This window comes from Dendrobates tinctorius, unplaced genomic scaffold, assembly GCF_039654945.1.
Source record: "Dendrobates tinctorius isolate UK_male_01 unplaced genomic scaffold, ASM3965494v1 ptg000023l, whole genome shotgun sequence".
Lineage (NCBI taxonomy): Eukaryota > Metazoa > Chordata > Amphibia > Anura > Dendrobatidae > Dendrobates > Dendrobates tinctorius.
Window position 1 is genome coordinate 4,986,729 of NW_027361691.1, and position 20,761 is coordinate 5,007,489.

Here is a 20,761-nt window from a genome sequence, read left to right on the forward strand (position 1 = left end):
AGTAGTCTAGGCATGTGGCCTTCTGGGGTGTGCTTTCTACCCAGGGTGGCATATCTAATTGGGCCATCCAGGCCAGATACACAGGGTCAGAATAGTTCACGTATCAAGTAACTACACTTAATAACTTGGTTGGCTAAGAGGATGAGGAGCTTGTGGCCTGAGCAAAATAATGGCAGTGTGAAACCATGTGTCACATCAAAATCTACCCGCCTCATGAGGAAAAAAGTAGAAGCACAGGAAGGGGGGGCTGATTCTGTATGCATTTTATGATGTGAGGTAATTTTAATCATTTTTTGGCCTTGTACTTACTCAGTTTCTGCTGCTCCTCACGTGGGCGATCACCAAAATCATGGAACATCTGCCGACATATGCGCCTCCATGACGCCTCCTTTCTTGCCCGGTTGGCATAATGGGCATCACGTTGGTCCCAGAGTTCGGGACGCTCCTGCATCAGTACAATGAGCATCTCCACATTTAGGAAATATGGCGCCATGACGCTGCTGTACTCCGTGGAGGCGTACTTCCTGGATGTCTGGAGCGGTTTTTGAGCTCATTTGCATGTCTAGGCTTCCTGATGATGGATTGGCCCATTTCCTGTCACCAGCCAAAAGACCTGCGTATTTCTCGCAAGTCACACGTGTTGTCCGTGTGTAAACCGTATTTTTTGCGCACCCATAGACTTGCATTGGCGTATTACGGGCGCATGCTGCGATTGGCACGGACCGTAGAATACGGCCGAGAAATATGCGGCTGTTGGGAGCAAACCCATAGAGAATCATTGGTCCGTGTGTAATGCGTGCTTTTAACGCCTCTCACTCGTCCGTATTCCTCTCTAGTGTGACCCCGGCCTATTACTGAGGATGGCGGGTGGAAACCAAATAGCATTGCACTCATTTCATTGGAAGAAGTATGCTCATAAGACATACTGATAGGGAACTTAGATTGTGATTCCCATCGAGGACAGCGATGATAATGTGTGCAAACTGTAAAGCGCTGCGGTATATGTTACCGCTATATAAAAATAAAGATTATTTATTATAAGATGAAATGGTCTTTAAATAGGTCAAAAGTTAAACATGACATTTCCTTTGTATTTTAGGCAAAAAAAAGTTGTCATTTTTTTTACATTTTAAAATGACAAAAAGGAAAATGGTTAAATGCAAAAGTTTGGGCACCCATGGAGCTTTGTGTGCTCAGATAACTTTGACCAAGGTTCGGACATTAATTGGCCTGTAAGAGTGCTGCTTGCTCACTATCATCATTAGGAAAGGCCAGGTGATGCAAATTTCACAGCTTTATAAAAACCCAGCCTCCTCTAACGCTTTCCCAAAAAAACAGCAGCCATGGGTTTTACTAAGCAGCTGCCTAGCACTCTGAAAATGAAAATAGTGGAGGCCCACAAAGCAGGAGGCTACAAGAAGATAACAAAGCGTTTTCAAGTCGCCCTTTCCTCAGTTTGAAATGTAATTAAGAAATGAAAGTTAATATGAGCAGTGGAGGTAAAGATAAGGCCAGGAAGACCAAGCAATATTTGAGTAAGAACTGCTCATAGGATTTCTGAAGACACTTGCACAAATATGGCCTTCAGGGAGGCGGCTTCCTCAGTGGCTGCTGAAAGCAGGCAGTGAGGAAGCCTGTGCAGCGGCTGTCAGATCGCTGATCTGACACAGCGCTGTTCTAAATGTCAGATCAGCGATCTGACACTTCACAGTAATGTCCCCCCTGGGGCAAAGCAATAAAGTGAAAAAAAAGAGGAAAAATAATTTTAAAAAAAATCCCAAAATAAATTTAAAAAAAAAATATTTCCTAATAAATTCATTTTTTGGAAATAAAAAAAAAACAATAAAAGTACACATAATTAGTATCGTCGCGTCTGAAACAACCCCTCCTATAAAACTGTCCCACTAGTTAACCCCTTTAGTGAACCCCTTAAAAAATAAAAATAAATAACAAAGCAACAAAAATGCGTTATCATCATATCGCTGAACAAAAAGTGTAATAACGCACGATCAAAAAGACAAATATAAATAATCATGGAACCGCTGAAAACGTCATCTTGTCTTGCAAAAAATTAGCCGCCATACAGCATCATCAGCGAAAAAATAAAAAAGTTATAGCTCGCAGAATAAAGTGATGCAAAAATAATTCTTTTTGATATAAAATACTTTTCATTGCATAAAAGCAACAAAACATAAAAAAATGACATAAGTGAGGTATCGCTGTAATCGTACTGACCCGAAGAATAAAACCGCTTTATCTATTTTACCACATGCGGAACAGTGTAAACGCACCCCCCAAAAGAAATTCTAGAAATGCTGGTTTTTGTTCATTCTGCGTCCCAAAAATCGGAATAAAAAGCGATCAAAAAAGGTAAGGTGCCTGAAAATGGCACCAATAAAAACGTCAACTCGTCCCGCAAAAAATAAGACCTCACATAACTCTGTGGGTCAAAATATGGAAAAATTATAGCCCTCAAAATGTGGTGATACAAAAACTATTTTTACAATAAAAAGTGTCTTTTAGCGTATGACAGCTGCCAAACATAAAAACCGCCATAAATAGTAATTCAAACCCCCCCCCCGTTATCACCCCCTTAGTTAGGGAAAAATAATAAAATTAAAAATAAGTATTAGGGTTAGGGTCTGGGCTAGGTTTGGAGTTAAGGATAGGGTTAGGGTTATGGTTAGGGCTGAGATAGGGTTAGAGGTGTGTTGGGGTTAGGGTTGGAGTTAGAATTGGGGGAGTTTCCACTGTTTGGGCACATCAGGTGGTCTCAAAACGCAACATGGCGTCTGATATCAATTGCAGCCAATTCTGCATTGAAAAAGTCAAATGGTGCTCCTTCCCTTCCAAGTTCTGCCATGTGCCGAAACAGTGGTTTACCCCCATCAATGGAGTATCAGCCTACTCAGGATAAACTTCTGTGAAGTACTTGTTGGTTCAAAGTGCTCACAACACATCAAGATAAGTTCCTTTGGGGGTCTAGATTCCAAAATGGGATCACTTGTGGGGGGTTTCAACAGTTTAGGCTTATCAGGGGCACTCCAAACGCGACATGACAGTCGCAGACCATTCAATCAAAGCCTACATTCCAAACATCACTACCTCCCTTCCAAGCCTCTATGTGTGCCCATACAGTATATTTCTCCCACATATTGGGTATCAGCGTGCTCAGGACAAATTGAACAACAATGTATGGGGTCCAATTTCTCCTGTTACCATTGGGAAAATAAAAAAATTGGGGACTAAAAGATCATGTTTGTGGAAAAAATATGATTTTTATTATTTTCACACCAAGGCGTCATAACCGTCTGTGAAGCCCTTAGGGGTTCAATGTGCTCACCACACATCTAGATAAGTTCCTTGGGGGGTCTAGTTTCCAAAATGGTGTCATTTCTGTGGGGTTTCCAATGGTTAGGCACATCAGGGGCTTTCCAAACGCGACATGGCGTCCAATCTCAATTCCAGCCAAAAAAGTCAAATGGCGCTGCTTACCCTTGGTAAAATTAAAATTGGGAGTGAAAAGATCATTTTTGTGGAAAAACTATGATTTTTTAATTTTACGGCTGTATCATATAAACTTCTGTGAAGCACTTGGGGGTTTAAAGTTCTCACCACACATCTAGCTAAGTTCCTTGGGGGGTCTAGTTTCCAAAATGGGTCACTTGTGGGGGTTTCCACTGTTTATGCACACCAGGGGCTCTCCAATCGTGACATGGCGTCCGATCTGAATTCCAGCCAAGTTTGCATTGAAAAAGTCCTTCCCTTCTCTGAGCTCTGTCATGCACCGAAACAGTGGTTTCCCCCCACATATCAGGTATTATCGTACTCAGAACAAATTGCACAATAACGTTTGCAGTTCAATTTCTCCTGTTACCCTTGGTAAAATAAAAAAAAATTGGACCTGTAGTAATTTTTTTGTGAAAAAAAAGTTAAATGTTCATTTTTTTTTTTTTAACAATCAAAAAATTCCTGTGAAGCACTTGAAGGGTTAATAAATTTCTTTAATGTGGTTTTGCGCACCTTGAGGGGTGCAGTTTTTAGAATGGTGTCACTTTTGGGTATTTCTTATCATATAGACCCCTCAAAGTGACTTCAAATGTGATGTGGTCCCTAAAAATAAAATGGTGTTGTAAAAATGAGAAATCGCTGGTCAACTTTTAACCATTATTACTTCCTAACAAAAAATATTTTGGTTCCCAAATTGTGCTGATGTAAAGTAAACATGTGGGAAATTTTATTTATTAAATTTTTTGTGTGCCATATCTCTGTGATTTAAGGGCATAAAAATTCAAATTTGGAAAATGGCAACATTTTCAAAATTTTTGCCAAATTTCTGTTTTTTTCACAAATAAACGCAAGTTATATGAATGAAATTTTACCACTAACATGAAGGACAATATGTCACGAGAAAACAGTGTCAGAGTCACCGGGATCCATGGAAGCGTTCCAGAGTTATTACCTCATAAAGAGACAGTGGTCAGAATTGTAAAAATTGGCCCGGTCATTAACGTGCAAACCACCTTTGGGGGTAAAGGGGTTAAGCATGTGCGTGGATCAATCAAGCTGTGGGGTTGTGTTGCAGCCAATGGCATGGGAAAGATTTTACAAGTAAAGGGATGAATGGATTCAATGAAATTTCAACAAATTCTTAATGGAAACATTACACCATCTGTAAAAAGGATGAAGTTAAAAGGGGATGGCTTCTACAAATGGGATAATGATCCCAAACACATGTCAGAATCCAAAATAGACTATCTCAAAAGGCAGAAGCTGAAAGTTTTACAATGACCCTCACAGCACACTGATCTGAACATTATTGAAAATCTGTGGCAAGACCTCAAAATAGCAGTGCATGCAAGACGATCCAGAAATCTCACAAAGCTGGAAGAATTTTCCAAGGAAAAATTTTGTAATTTTTAAAATGTAAATGATGAAAATATATATTTTTTTACCTAACATGCAAAGAAAATATGTCATGTGTAACTTTAGGCCTTTTACAGATCATTTCCTCTTCAACTTACTTAACTGTTCCCTATAACAGTAATTTTGACCAGGAGTGCCCAAACTTTTATATTCCAAAGTATATGAATTGGGCTATGCTCCAGATCTCTCTCCATAGAAGTACATTAAACATGTGACATACATGTAGATTGCATGTCAAGAAAGGGATTTATTGTTTTTAAGCACAACACTACTTGTACCCTAGTTTACATGTGTGCAATAAAAAGGGATGATCAGCAGCCATGTGTAATGGTAATGACTATGCAAAGTAGTCCAGTGCTATGTATATTCTGCTGTATTGTAATGATCCATAAAATAAATCTCAAATATACATGATATATGCTGACTTCATTAATTACTTTATTTAAGTTATTAAATTTGGCCCTGATGATGATGGGTCCTTGACTCCAGAAGAGTCATCCTTTAACAAGAGAGGAAAAACCCCCAGTGGAGGAAACCTCTAGGGAACCAAGGTTAAAGGAGTGCCCTTCCCTTGGGCTGTGGATAGGTGAGAACAGAGACCGAGCCCGGAATCTGCCTCTTCTTACAGCTGTTACCTCACCTGTGTCGTGGGTACACTTGGCTGCTGAAAGTCTGGTAAATGTCATATGACTGGATGAGAGCAGTCCAAGTCTGGAATCTGCCTCTTCATGCAGCAAGTAAGTCATTCTTCTGTGAGCATGCCTGACTGTGGAAAGACCGGTAAATGTCATATCAATAAGTGAGAGCAGTCCAAGCCTGGAATCTGCCTCTTCATGCAGCAAGTAAGTCACTTGTCTGTGAACACATCTGACTGTGGAAAGTCAGGTAACTGTCATATCCATAGGTGAGAGCAGTCCAAGCCTGGAATCTGCCTCTTCATGCAGCAAGTAAGTCACTTGCCTATGAGCACATCTGACTGTGGAAAGTCAGGTAACTGTCATATCCATAGGTGAGAGCAGTCCAAGCCTGGAATCTGCCTCTTCATGTAGCAAGTAAGTCACTTGTCTGTGAACACGTCTGACTGTGGAAAGTCTGGTAAGTGTTATATCCATAGGTGAGAGCAGTCCAAGACTGGAATCTGCCTCTTCATGCAGCAAGTGAGTCACTTGTCTGTGAACACGTCTGACTGTGGAAAGTCCGGTAAGTGTTATATCCATAGGTGAGAGCAGTCCAAGCCTGGAATCTGCCTCTTCATATAGCAGGTAAGTCACTTATCATTGAGCATGCCTGACTGAGGAAAGTCCGGTAAATGTCATATCCATAGGTGAAAGCAGTCCAAGCCTGGAATCTGCCTCTTCATGCAGCAAGTAAGTCACTTGTCTGTGAGCACATCTGACTGTGGAAAGTCCGGTAAGTGTCATATCAATAGGTGAGAGCAGTCCAAGCCTGGAATCTGCCTCTTCATATAGCAGGTAAGTCACTTATCATTGAGCATGCCTGACTGAGGAAAGTCCGGTAAATGTCATATCCATAGGTGAAAGCAGTCCAAGCCTGGAATCTGCCTCTTCATGTAGCAGGTAATTCACTTGTCCGTGAACACACCTGACTGCGGAAAGTCCAGTAAATGTCACATCCATGGGTGAAAGTAGAGACCGATCCCGGAATCTACCCCGTTGTGCAGCAGGTAAGTCTCTTGTCCGTGAATATGTCTGGCTGCAGAAAAACTGGTAAGTGTCATATCCATGGGTGAATGCAGAGACCAATCCTGGAATCTGTGTCTGTTTTGCTTCATCACTGGTTGCCTGATTCTCACATGGTAGCCACCATGTAAAGGAGTTGTAGTGGAGTTGTCCCCTCCTGCTGGATTCCTTTTCAAAATAAAGAAAATAGAATTAAGCACTGTAGATAAAGCACTGAAGAAATTACAAAACTCATTTCTTTACTGTATCAAGTGTAATCATCCAAATAACGGGACAGGGCAGCAATAGTTAAATCCTGTGGCCTGCTGGAATACTGCGATGAAGCTTTGCACGTCAACCATTTAACAAGAGACAGTATTTGCAGAACACGTACACTGCACCTTAAATGCCATGAAATCTCCCCTATTAGTGGCTGTAATAATTCCTCACCCAAGACCCCAGTCTTTTAATCAATGAACCTATTCCCATCACAATGGTGGGAACATGTTTCGTGGCTTAACAAATGCCGCCGATCATCATGAATGTGACGAGCTGAGGCTGCCACGCCACCCAACCTGCCCAAGCTCTGGCACTTTATCAGAACTGGGCGAAAATGGCGTGAGAATGCCAAAAGCCACAATATTTTAGCGCAGCCTGTAGTTTCACCAAAATGTTGTGACATTTCAAAGCTTTTTAATGTCAGAATACTGGGGTAACTGAGTTGATAAATCAGGACCCTAAATCCTTTTGAAATAAATCTAAGATGATCTTCTGATAAACTTTGAGCTGAGATAGTAAAACACTTACTTCTTTTTATAGAATCCTTCTTTGTTTCGGAAATATCTCATTTGACGTCCAGGTTGTGAGGACTCAGAATCATAGATATAAACATATCGATCATCCGATTCTTGAAAGGAAACATTTTTCCCTTTGCTTTTATTTTTCATGGGATTTCTTCCTTTTAGAATAGACGGAGGTGTCTGTCTGTAGCCATCTAAGTCCGGATTAATCTTGGACTCTTTCACCTCCACTATACTGGCCTTGTGCAGCATTGTAATGTCTCCAGATGTACAGAAAATGTCAGATTCTCCTGTAGCGCAAAATATTGAAATTAGATTTAATAAAATACAAAATTCTATGTGATTAAGATTATTAACACTTACAGGTTATTATAACTTCTAAATAGTATATTAGACTGAGAAAAGAGGGACCCAATCCCCAGAGAAAAGCTCCTGCAATTCAGAGAAAGCAAAGCTTAAAGAGCCACCCGGGGACTAAAGTGAGACCTGACTGGCCCAGCGCTGCTCCCAGTCGGCTTCTCCCTGCGCCGCTGCACTTGCTGGACAGGTCTACTCTAATGAAAGATATGGGAGAGACCTGTCAGTCAAGGAGATGCCAGCTTGGGACAGCACCAGATTTGTCAAGTCTCTCCATGTGGTCACTGGTCAGCTCTGCAAAATATGTTTTCTACAGATATCTGATATTATCACCCCTAGAATGATACATTGAATTATGACAACAGAGGGGCTGAGTCTCTATAGCTATCAATATATTAACGGCTCGTTCACTGACAAGTTCCTATAGAAGACCATTTTTTAATTTATATATTAGGTTGTTTTTCTATTAAATCTATTTTACGAATGCTCAGAGAACTTACTGTCAGAGGAGGTGACCTCATCCTCATCTGGGCTGTTATCGATTATTACATCAGGGGGTCCAGGCACTGAGATCTTGTTGCCTGTGAGGACATCTCTCTGTTCATTCCCGGGTCCATGAAGCAAATCACTAATGGTAATTGGTATGTAGTCCTCACATTTTCCTGTAACACAGAACATAGAAATCAACATTTCTAAAATAAAAGCTTCCATCATGTTTCTTGTGAATGCCCTGAGAACTTACTGTCAGAGGAGGTGACCTCATCCTCATATGGGCTCATATCGATTATTACATCAGGAGGTCCAGGCACTGAGATCTTGTTGCCTGTGAGGACGTCTCTCTGTCCATTCCCGGGTCCATGAAGCAAATCACTAATGGTAATTGTTTTGTAGTCCTCACGTTTTCCTGTAACACAGAACATAGAAATCAACATTTCTAAAATAAAAGCTTCCATCATGTTTCTCGTGAATGCCCTGAGAACTTACTGTCAGAGGAGGTGACCTCATCCTCTTCTGCGCTCATATCGATTATTACATCAGGGGGTCCAGGCACTGAGATCTTGTTGCCTGTGAGGACGTCTCTCTGTTCATTCCCGGGTCCATGAAGCAAATCACTAATGGTAATTGGTTTGTAGTCCTCACGTTTTCCTGTAACACAGAACATAGAAATCAACATTTCTAAAATAAAAGCTTCCATCATGCTTCTCGTGAATGCCCTGAGAACTTACTGTTAGAGGAGGTGACCTCATCCTCTTCTGCGCTCATATCGATTATTACATCAGGGGGTCCAGGCACTGAGATCTTGTTGCCTGTGAGGACGTCTCTCTGTTCATTCCCGGGTCCATGAGGCGAATCATCAATGGTAATTGTGATGTAATCCTCACGTTTTCCTGTAACAGAACATAGAAATCAACATTTCTAAAATAAAAGCTTCCATCATGTTTCTCCTCTATGTCTAGGGCTATCACAATGTCTTTCTTATGTGTGGACTGGAAGTTGCTTTCTCATTATAAGTATATGGAACCTCACACTGAGTCTCATAGGAAACCACTACCACAACCACACATAACACAGTTTGTGAGCCGACGAATCTGAATTGCGGTCATATGGTTCAGAAGACGACTAGAATGGCGCTGGTGCTCTTTTGAATATTGCGCTTAGATCCTGCATTGCGCTGTCCCCTTTATAGTCCCAATCCTCAGGGTATTACATGAAGATGTAAACTATCTAGTAATATCAGCCGTATTCATCTATATATCACTATAACAGTAAGGATTCTAACACCATCTTTTGGGATTATGAACCTTTAGTATTTTTATCTATTGGAGATAACTTGCTCCTCTTTTGTAACCGCGACCAAATGCAAATTTTTTGTGCTGATTCTCAAAAACCATCTTATTAATGGCCTCTTTTTTTGTGACATGAAAATGACATTGTTACTGTTTTCATTATTACTGTCCCCTCATCACACTTTTCTGGTGCATAATAGGGTCTGGGAGGGAGAGCCGACAAGGAGCGGGGGCGCCATATCGCAATATTAGGGTGTGAACCTCCGCAGAAAGGTAGGGGCATTTTTTTAGGCTGCTTTAGGGCCAGGCCCACTTCCCTCCTGTGACTCTATTATATCTATAAGTCCCCCCTTTTTATGATAATTTTGAATAAAAATGTTATATATAGTAGGAGGGTCTTTTTTAGTGTAAGTTGTTATAATTTTTTTGGCCCTCTCTCCCTCTGATTCAGTTTTGCAGCTTCATCCGGCTGTAGTTACCATTTAGATTGGTGTTGTTCTCTCTAAAGTAATTGGCACAATTTTGACTTTCAACGTCTTTCATTGGTTTCTTCTTTTTCAGACAACTATAAAAATGAAAAAATAAAAATCACATTGTAAATTACAAAGTAAAACATGTCTGTATTCTGCAGAATGTAAGAATGAAACATGTTATCTAGTCCTATCTGTAGAGAGATCACCAGTCAGTCATTTTGGTGTAGCAGAGCCAGGTAGGGCAGGGTTAAGTCCGAGCTTTGCAGGATTTGATTAGATGCACCCACTTAGCTTTTTTTTTTTTTACTACAGCCAGGACCTCTGTTCACTATTTCTGTCTGCTAGATGAAGCAGAGTCGAGTGTACTGGAGCTAGTGAGTGTTCAGCCAACATTTGAGCTTTAGCTGAGAGGAAGATGTGCCGGGATCTCTCTGTGAATGGAGACAGCATGGGTCAGCTAGGAAAGCTGAGCAGTCTGTGTGCAGGAGCGGCAGAGAACCGTTCGTCAGCTGCAGCCTGTATAGTATGAACCGTCCCCAGGAGTTGAACCCTTCTGTTTGGCACTGGAGGCTACTGGAACTCGTACTGAAGGGGATACCAAGACTGGTGGGATCGTGCCTCTTCTATGTATGAAGTTTGCTTTTGGAGAACGGACTGTAATCTGTTCAGGTGAGCTCACACTGACATATGGGCCCTGCTAAATGAATTATTTGCTCTGACACCTTTGTGCCTAGAAGAGGATGTTTTTGGTTTGGAATCCCTTGGAATTTTCTGAAAGCATTAAAACTGCACCGGTTTGACCCAAACAGCATTGACTATGTGAATGGTACCTAATGCCTATCTGAGAGCGTAACTCCCTACAAAGTCTAATATATGCCCATCAGTTACCCGCAGGGCACAGCTCCAGGGTGACGTGTGTGTGAGCCACAAGAGGCCTACACTAAAGTATTCCCATTACTGGAGTAACCTGAAGATGTGACATTTCCTCTACAGACTCCTGTGTAGCCCATAAATCATGACTTCCTATACTTACCCATAGATGACAGCAATGGGACGCATGAATACTGCGAGGATGAAGAGAATGGCGGCAGGTATAACAATCCTATAGACTGCATCCTCAGATGGTTTTGGAGGCATGGTGACATTCTCTAAAAAGGGAAAGAACATAAGTGATCAGGTAACCAGAACTGGAATGTGTTCAGACGTGGAAACCAAAACCCTGGACCGGGCGGCCTGAGGAGCCAAGTATGACTATTAACAGAGGGGAATTTAGTGTGGAAAATGATGGATTATTTTTATGTCATATCAATATATAATGGACAAAACAGAGATCTGCTCCTTTATATTTCTGGAATAGGGAACAAACACATGATGGGAGACGACACCTGTAATTACAAGTAACACATGAAGAATCCTCCATTCCATGTATGATGTGACGTCATCTAACTCTCCAGTCACAGAAGAGAAGTGACAGAACCCCTAATGACCCGGAGCCTGACGCTCATACACCGGGCCCTAATCATGGGTCCTAATAGTGTCTGGGGCCGGAGGTGAAATGTTCCATGTGAGGGACAGATCTGATTTCTGAGCTGCTGATCGCCTGTCTCTTGTGGGCGCCTTCTGCTACATGTAGTAGTCGGTGCCTCCAGCCCGGAGAGAACAGTATTAATGCTCGGCGTCTCCTCTATGTGTTATTAGACTGGACCCTGGAAGCCAAACGGCATCTTTCCCCAATTCCACATTACATGGTAAAATGAATAATGTAATTCACAACTACAACTCGTTCAGCAAAAAGATAAACAAGTCCTCATACGGCCATATGAAGGGAAGAAAGTTATGGCTCTTGGAAGAAGGAGAGGAGAAAAAAAAGCCCAAAAACGAAAATTGGCTGCAGAAGGGAAGGGGTTAACCCCGTAGTCAGAGTATATCTGGTAATGCGCTTACCTTCGTTAATCCTGATCTGCTCTAGTGATCGAGGGTTGCGGATAAAGATGGGAGCACCTTCCGCGGGTGCTAATAGCACGCTGAGAACTAGAAGTAGTCTAAACAGCATTGGAGCCTGGAGGAATATCGCTTACTGTGTGCGGCACAATCAGCTTCTCCAGACAAAGGGTCTCACTGCAACATCGCTGGTTAGAACCAAGCATTCCGTGACATCACAGCTGGAACCCAACAGTGACATCATGGTGGGCGGGGCTACACATGAGTGATGTCACAATTGGGGCTCATCCACTAAACGTTCCCAATGTATATAATAAGAATATACAAAAGAAAGAAAAGGAAAGAAGAAAAATAAATAACTCTAAAAGGAAAGAACACTTTTTTTCACATACTCACATTTATTATATTTTATGTACTTTTATACAACAGAAATGTGTTCCCATTTGGGAGAATAATCATTCTCACTTTCAGTCATTGACTTTTTTCAACATTCTTTACACATTTTTTCTTTTCACTATTTTGTTTTCCACTTTAATTGCATTTTTATTCATTTGCACATACGGTTCATATTCACATAGAAGCTTTTCTCCTTTCTACCTTTTTACTAGGTTATTTCACTATCATTATCACTTACAGTCACAATTTTCTTTTTTTCCACAATATCTGTCTCCCAATTCCCCTTCCCATTAAATATCACTATTCCCCTTTGTTCATAATCATCAACAGCCATATTATCACAAAATATCTTCACCAACTCTTTTTCCAATGGTAAAGATGGCGGCCATGATTGTTGTGCACTGTCCTGACTGGCTAGCTGGTCCCACATCATGAGCCGTGATATTGTTGCACTTCATTGACGCGCTTCTTGCTGCCGGCCGGCAGCAGATGTCATGCCCATGCGCACGCGGCAGCGCTCAATAAGGTGACGTTTTCCCTGATGACCCATTTGCAGCAGCTGTATTCGCACTTTATTAGCCAGCCGATACCCCTCCACCACACGTCCTGTCAAAGCGGAAGCGAAACGCGTGCTGGATTTGTGGCATGCTCACTTGGTCTGTATTATGCATATACTCTATCACGTCATTAATTATTAATACAGGATAAGTGAGGGCCCTTCTCGCAAGCTTACAACCTACAAGGAATTGGGAGGGGCGCAATAGGTGAGAAGCACTTGTTATTTCAGGTCCAGCCATTATAATAGATAGGGGTTTTCATATAAAGCTGCACGATCCGGTCATCAACCAGTATGTTTAAATGCAGATATCAAGTGCGGTTTTCATGTGCATGGAGCCTGTGGAGTCAGATGAATAGGAGGGAGCATTTATTATCCTGGGTTGCTTTATGCATTGCATCATATAATAATGTAGGTTAATATTAAGATGAGCAGGACTCATGGGAGTTCGGGTTTGTCGGGTTCGGACAAACTTTAGTCCAAAGTTTGGTTCGAGTACCAGAACCTGACCAAAGCTTGACCCCGGACCTGAACCTCATATTAGTCAATGGGGACCTGAACTTTGATGCTGTAAAATGGTTTTAGTAAGGGCTACGGGTTCACTTAAGTAGGCAAAATGGGGGTAAGAGCACGACAATTGCCCTGCAAACAAATGTAGATGGAGAAATTACTTAAAATAACAAAATATTTAAAAAAAATCTTAAGCCAAAAGGCAGAAGCCCAAGTTGAAAAGTAGAGCAGTTCCTTGTGAGTGTATTTTACTGTATTTGTTAATAAATAAATGAAAAAAAACAATGTGGATTCCCCTATTTTTAATAACCAGCAAATGGAAAGCAGACAGTTGTGAGCTGTTTATTATTATTTAGGGTCCCACCTTATTTGTAATAAGTAGAAAAGGCAAAGCAGACAACTGTGAGCTGAAATTAATAGGATGAGAAGCACCATAGTTATTGGGCCCTTCCCAGCATAATAAGACCAGCTCACTTGCAGTATAAGCCAGTGTAGGCCTGAACTTTTTTGCTGTAAAATGATGGTTGAAAGTGGTTGGGGGTTGCAAAAGGAAGTAAAATTGGGTTTGGAGCAGGACAGCTGCTCTGCAAACAAATGTGGATAGCAATTTCACTTAAAATTACAGAGAATAATAAAAAAAAATATAATTATCTTGAACCAGGAGGCAGATGCCAAAGTGAAGAGGTGTAGATGGATGTGGCAGTGTAAGTGGAAGAAGCACGGGAGGAGGTATCCAACACTGTTTTTGTGGAGTTTTTGTTTTTTAGGGAAATTGCTTTAAAGTTTTGTTACGGTAATTGCTGGGTTCTGTAGGTATACTATACAGTGGGTACGGAAATTATTCAGACCACTTTATATTTTTCACTCTTTGTTTCTTTGCAGCCATTTGGCAAATTCAAAAAAGTTCATTCTTTTTCTCATTAATGTACACTCTGCACTAGAGTTGAGCGAAACGGGTCGAAAAAATTGAAAAGTCGCCGACTTTCGCCAAAGTCGGGTTTCATGAAACGAAACCCGACCTTAGCGTGAGGTCGGCCACGAGGTCGGCGACTTTAGCAGCAAAGTCGCGATTCAAAAGATGCTTGAGCGCCCTTTTTGCAGCCAATCATGAAGAACGGACACTGTGGGCAACGTGATGGCATAGGCAGCGGTCACCACCATCTTGGAGAAGGGCATGCAAGTGATTGGCTTGCTTTGTGGGGCATCACAGGGGTATAAAAGGGTGGGGATGCCGACCGCCATGTTACTCATGCTGATCTCAGAATAGGGAGTGCTGCTGCTGGTGATTCTGTAGGGAGAGCGTTAGGCAGGGAAGAAGATACCAAAAACTGATTCTGCTGCTAGCGACTTTGCCTGTACAACACACCAGTCACTGTGCAGTGCAAGGGGAGGCTATGTTTGGTGCCTCAGCTCTGTTGATTATTAGGCTGCCTTTTAAGGCTACCTGGTAGCTGCATTGCTGTGTGCACACTGCTGAGCAAACTGCTTTTTTCAAAGCAATCCAGATTTTATTGTTTTGTCCTTGTGAGTTACTGAGCATTCATTTTTCACACACCGTACAGCGGTGTACGCTCCTCACACAGTACCGTGTAACGGCTGTTATCACGGCCACAGTGAAGCTATCTGTGTGTGACTCTGTAAGGATAAGTCAAGGAGTTGTTCCGTTCTTACAGACCTCCACCTTATAGTTTGGTCTGGTTTTCAAACAGTTCAGTATATTTGCTGTTTGATTACATTCAAAACTATAGAGAGGCAGCGTGTGTCAGTCCGTATCCAAAAACATGGAGCTTGACAATTTTACATACACCGGACAGCGGTATTCGTGCACGCTCTTCTCTCAGTACCGTGTAACGGCTGTTATCACGGCCAAATTGAAGCTAAGTGTGTGACTCTGTAAGGAAAAGTCGAGAAGTTGTTCCGTTCTTTCAGACCTACACTCTAGGGAGATTCCAGTTCTGCCCAATTCTATATACACCTTTTAGTTTGTCATACACTAGGCAATTTCTGCCGGTCACATTGCGGTGTTAAATAAACAGGGCTTGACTGAATCCAACAGTGTCCTGAAGTGTAGAGACATTCCAATTCTCCACAGTCCTCTATACACCTTGTACCTTGTTTTAAAGTACCAGAGAGTTGGTGGAAATTTGTGTACATTTTTCCAAAAAAGGAGGAAGTGTGGTGGAAGAGTCCATGGAAGTGGGCGGGGTTTGGCAGCTGGTAATGATGGTGTTGGATCTGCTGGTAGTGGCAAAAGCAAAATAGCACCTAATGCAGGAGGTGTTGAGGCTGCGTCATCGTCTGGCTCCACAAGGCCTCGAAGGCTCCCTTTTCTCTGTGAAGGTAAACCGCTTCTAAAGCCGGAGCTTCATGTACAAGTTTTGGCTTGCATTGCTGACTCAGCCTCAAGCTCTATTGCCTACTCTTCTGAAGTTTTAAAAAATAAAAGCACTGAGTCGTCATTGGAGGCTCATGGTCATGAACCACACCTTTCCTTGTGTCCTTCACCCCTACCAAAATTGAAGGATGTGGCAGGCCACACTACAGATTACTCCATGGAGCTGCTTTCACATACCATGCCTGGGTTATCAAGTCAAATCGTGAATTACCCTGGCAAAGATGAATCTGACATGGAGTGCAATGATGCACAGCCACTGATAGATGATTCTGCTGGTACATTTACTCAGAGCACTACATTGTCCTCGCTGTGTACTGAGACAGAATCTGATCCAGATGAAACTCAGGTGCCCCTTCCCACATACTATACCACCATACATGGTGCCACAGAGGAAGGTGCACATGACATTGAAGACGAGGTGATGGATGACCCAGTTGTTGTCCCAGATTGGCATCCATTGGGGCTAGAGTGTGCCGCTGCCAATAGCTCAGAAGAGGACGAGGAGCATCCGCAGAGGGCATCGACATGGCAACAGTTGTTATCTGGCAGGCCCGGAGCAGTCCAAAAACGGGTTACAAAAACCCAAAAAATTGCAGGACAACTTGGCCAGATGGTCCAAATAGCACAGCGTTCAAGGCCTCAAATTGTTTTCCCTAGTAGGAAGAGTGCAGTGTGGCACTTTTTTGAACAAAATCCTAATGATCAGGCAAAGGTTATCTGTAAGAAGTGCGTAAAGACCTTTAGCCGAGGGAAAAATCTGAGAAATTTGAATACCAGTTGCATGCTAAGACATTTAACCACCATGCACTTGCAAGCGTGGACGGACTACCAAAACTCACGTACCACATGTGCTGCTGCTCCCAAAGAAGGTAGTCAGCAAAGCAACATTGTTTCCCCCACTGTAAGTCCACCGGTTAGCACACCGCCAGCAGCAAATGTTGAGTTGTCGTTGCAAGGGCTAATCAGTCAGGGAATCACACTGTTATTGCAACGAAAGATTGAATCTAGGCCATCAGAAAGAACACCAACTCCATCACCATCATCAACCCTCTCTCAGTCCACCATGTCCACCGCTAGTTCCACCATATGCAGCTCTCAAGTCCAGCTCACCCTTCCAGAGACTATGAGTAGGACAAAAAAGTACTCATCCTCTCATCCGCGTACACTGTGTTTGAACGCCCACATTGACAAACTAATCTCGTTGTAGATGATGCCCTATCAGTTGGTTGAAAGCGCAGCTTTCCGCGAACTAATGGCCTACGTAGTACCACGCTATGAACTACCAAGTCGCCACTTCTTTTCTTGCAAAGCCATCCCAGCCCTCCACCTTCATGTGAAAGACTGCATTGTCCATGCACTCAAGCAGTCAGTGAGTGGAAAGGTGCACCTCACAACTGATGCATGGTCCAGTAGGCATGGCCAGGGCCGTTACGTATCCATCACTGCGCACTGGGTTAATGTGGTAGATGCAGGGTCCACAGGGGACAGCGGTGGTGGAACAGTGCTGCCTAGCCCACGGTATAGGAAACAGTTGGCTGTAGGCGTTCGGCCCTCCTCCTCCTCGAAAGCTGGTCCACAGAGCGCAGTCGCAAGAGCACTGCATCCGCAGCTGACAATGTTGCAAACGAGGTGTCCCCCTATCGATCAGCTAGTGGAAAGCGTCAGCAGGCTGTGTTGCAGATGATATGTTTGGGCGACAGACACACCGCGGAGGTACTGGCCGACTACTTTCAGCGACAAACTGAGTCATGACTGGGCAGTCTACATCTTGAGGCATTCAAGGTAGTTAGTGATAACAGCCGGAATTTTGTGGCAGCCATAGCCCTTTCAAAACTCAGACACATACCTTGCTTGACTCACACCTTCAAACTGGTGATACAGTGCTTCCCCACTAATTATTCGGAGTTAACAGGCCTGCTCCAGAAGGTTCGAAGACTGTGCTCGCACATCCGCCGGTCGCCGGTACACTCCAGTCGTATGCATAAGCTGCAGCGATTGATCCACCTTCCCAAGCACCGCCTAATTATCGACGCTGCAACAAGGTGGAACTCCACCCTGCACATGGTTGAGTGGCTGTGCGAACAAAGGCTGGCCGTATTGCATTTGTGGGAGGATACACGGGCAGGCACTTTGAGGGCAGACATGGAGTTGACAGGTGTGCAGTGGTCGAAGCTGAAAGACCTCTGTAAAGTCCTTCAGTGTTTTGAGGAATGCACACGGCTGGTAAGCGCAGACGACACCCTCATAAGCATGAGATTCCCACTTATGCATCTGCTCATGCAAACTGTGACACACATTAAGGAGCAGGCGTCTGCAGCCGAGGTTGATGAGGAGGAAGAGGAGGAGGGAAGCCTTGATGACAGTGAGCCATTGTCTGGTCAGGGAACTGTCGTGGACGAGGTGGAGGAAGAAGAGGACGAGGAGGAGGAAGATGATGGGGATAATTATTTAGGGGAGGAGGATGCTTCTCGTAGGGCAAGAGAAAATATTGGCTTTGCAAGGTCTGGTACTGGGTTTGAGCGTGATTGGAGGGATGTGGATCTGCCTGAAAGTGCTCCTCCACCCAGCACTCGCAGTGCATCATTGACACCTGGAACATTGACCCACATGTCAGATTATGCCTTGCAGATCCTAAAAAGGGACTCACGCATTGCCAAAATGATGAACGATGATGACTACTGGTTGGCCAGCATCCTGGATCCACGCTATAAAGGCAAATTCCAAAACATCATGCCACAGGAGAACCTTGACCTAATATTGGCTAATAAACAAGCTGCTCTGGTAAACCGGTTGGTTGAGGCATTCCCAGCACACAGCAGCGGTGAAGGTTCTCACACAAGCCGTAGGGGCCGGGTGCAACTTGGAAGAGGTGTTCGTGGTGCACACATCAGAAGTGGCGTTGGAGACAGGGGTTTCATGACCATGCTGTGGACGGATTTTTCAAGTCCCGCTCACACGACTGGTAATACTGCATCAATTGAAAGTGACAGGAGACAGCACTTGTCAAGTATGGTTACAAACTACTTTTCCTCCCATATTGATGTTCTCCCTCACAGGTCATTCCCATTTGACTATTGGGCAGTTAAACTGGACACCTGGCCTGAATTGGCACAATATACCTTACAGGAGCTCACTTGCCCAGCTGCAAGTGTGCTATAGGAAAGAGTCTTCAGTGCTGCTGGATCAATACTGACAGAAAAAAGGATCCATCTGTCAACCCAATATGTGGATGATCTAACCTTCATTAAAATTAACCATGCATGGGTTTCCAAGGATTTTGTCCCACCTTACCCTTATGACACATATGTTGCCAGAAAAATTGTTTTCTTTGGTCCGCCTGTTCCTGGGACTTGACCAATTTCGCCTTTAGCAGCAGGTGAATGTCCCACATCAACATATGGCATTTTGTAAACCTCCCTAACTGGGCAGCCTCCTCCCCCTGGGCCGGGGTCACCACCGAGCGCACGCAACCGTGCAAGTGCCGTTGCCCTGGACAGGTGGGTGGGCCGACTCGTGGGCTCGGGACTGACACAGGGTCCCTCATAGTGCAATCAAGTGTCTCTGATGGTGGGGGTGCACACCCGCCATCAGACACACCGCCGTACTATGAGGGGCCCAGTGCCAGTGCCGACCTCCACGAGTGGGCCCCCCTTGCTTGGGCAGGGCCCCAGCATTTGCAATGTTTTCATCTCCCTGCTCCTCCGCTGTGTAGTCTGGGCTGTCAAATCCATCACTGGGACTGCCACTTCAAATTTGGTGAACTGATACAAGATGATGGTTAAGACGTAGCTATGCCCTGTCCCGCTGGCCGGGATCTAGCTTCAGATGATCAATGGCTTCCATTTCTTATGGACGTCGACTTACAATGAGATGCAGTGGTGGTTTCTCATCAGCTTTAACAGTTTTCCTACCCACAGACGTGTGACATTCTAGCGCACATTTTTAAATGTGCCCTCCCTCTCATGCCAATCCAATTGAATCGCCTACAGCCTGTGGCTTCTGTGTTTTGCACTCCAAAGTTACGTGAGAAATCATGATAGGCAATGAGCACCATGTTTACATCTGTCCCTGTGATCAAAATTGGATGGATATGAGTAACGGTGATGGGATCAATGGTACTGCGATACAGCAACACTTTCTTCACAAAGAAAGGTTTTTGCTGTGTCCACACACTAATTAATTGAGGGTCAGCATCGCCTCTGAGAATTGTGACGGAAGTTGTTCCCGTGAATAGTAATTCGTAGATTTCTGCAATCACTAGACTTTAGGTCAATAATTGTATGCATCTCATTTCCTATTGCAGAGAGTCTGGGCTGTCTTACTGAGACAGAAATATAAATGAAGATTTAAAAATACCACCAAAAGTGTATCATGGTGTACGCTTGAAATACATTTCCTTTTTTCTAATTTTTAGATTGTTGTGTAATCCATGCAGAGAACATGGAGATTTTAAATGTTTAAACTATGCTCTATATAGCTGCTATCCAGTGATAATGTACCGTATCTCAACTTTGTACAATCTGGTCAAATCCATACTGGGCCTGAGACCGTCTGAGCCTGCCTCCTGATTGATACACATAGGTTTTTAATGTGCAAACTAGGCACCATATATACGTGTTATCCGTTGTAACTGTACCCTTTATCAACTTTCTTGAATCTTGTAGAATCCATACTGGGCCTGAGAATGGCTGCAGAGCTGTTAAGCAAGCTACAGCACCTGTGGTTTGGACACGTAATGTTTTGCATTTTTTCTGGAATGGCGGTTAGGCCGAAATCAGGAATTGCTGTTGACCTGCACTTACTGGGAAATCATCGTTTGCGGAGAATAATTGGAATCCCAGATCCCCATCACTGACGGTGTTCAGCGGGTTATCTGCACCTGTAAGCGACAAAAGCTGGTCCTTTCAGTGTAGCGCGCATGTAGCCCCGGACATGGAAGGC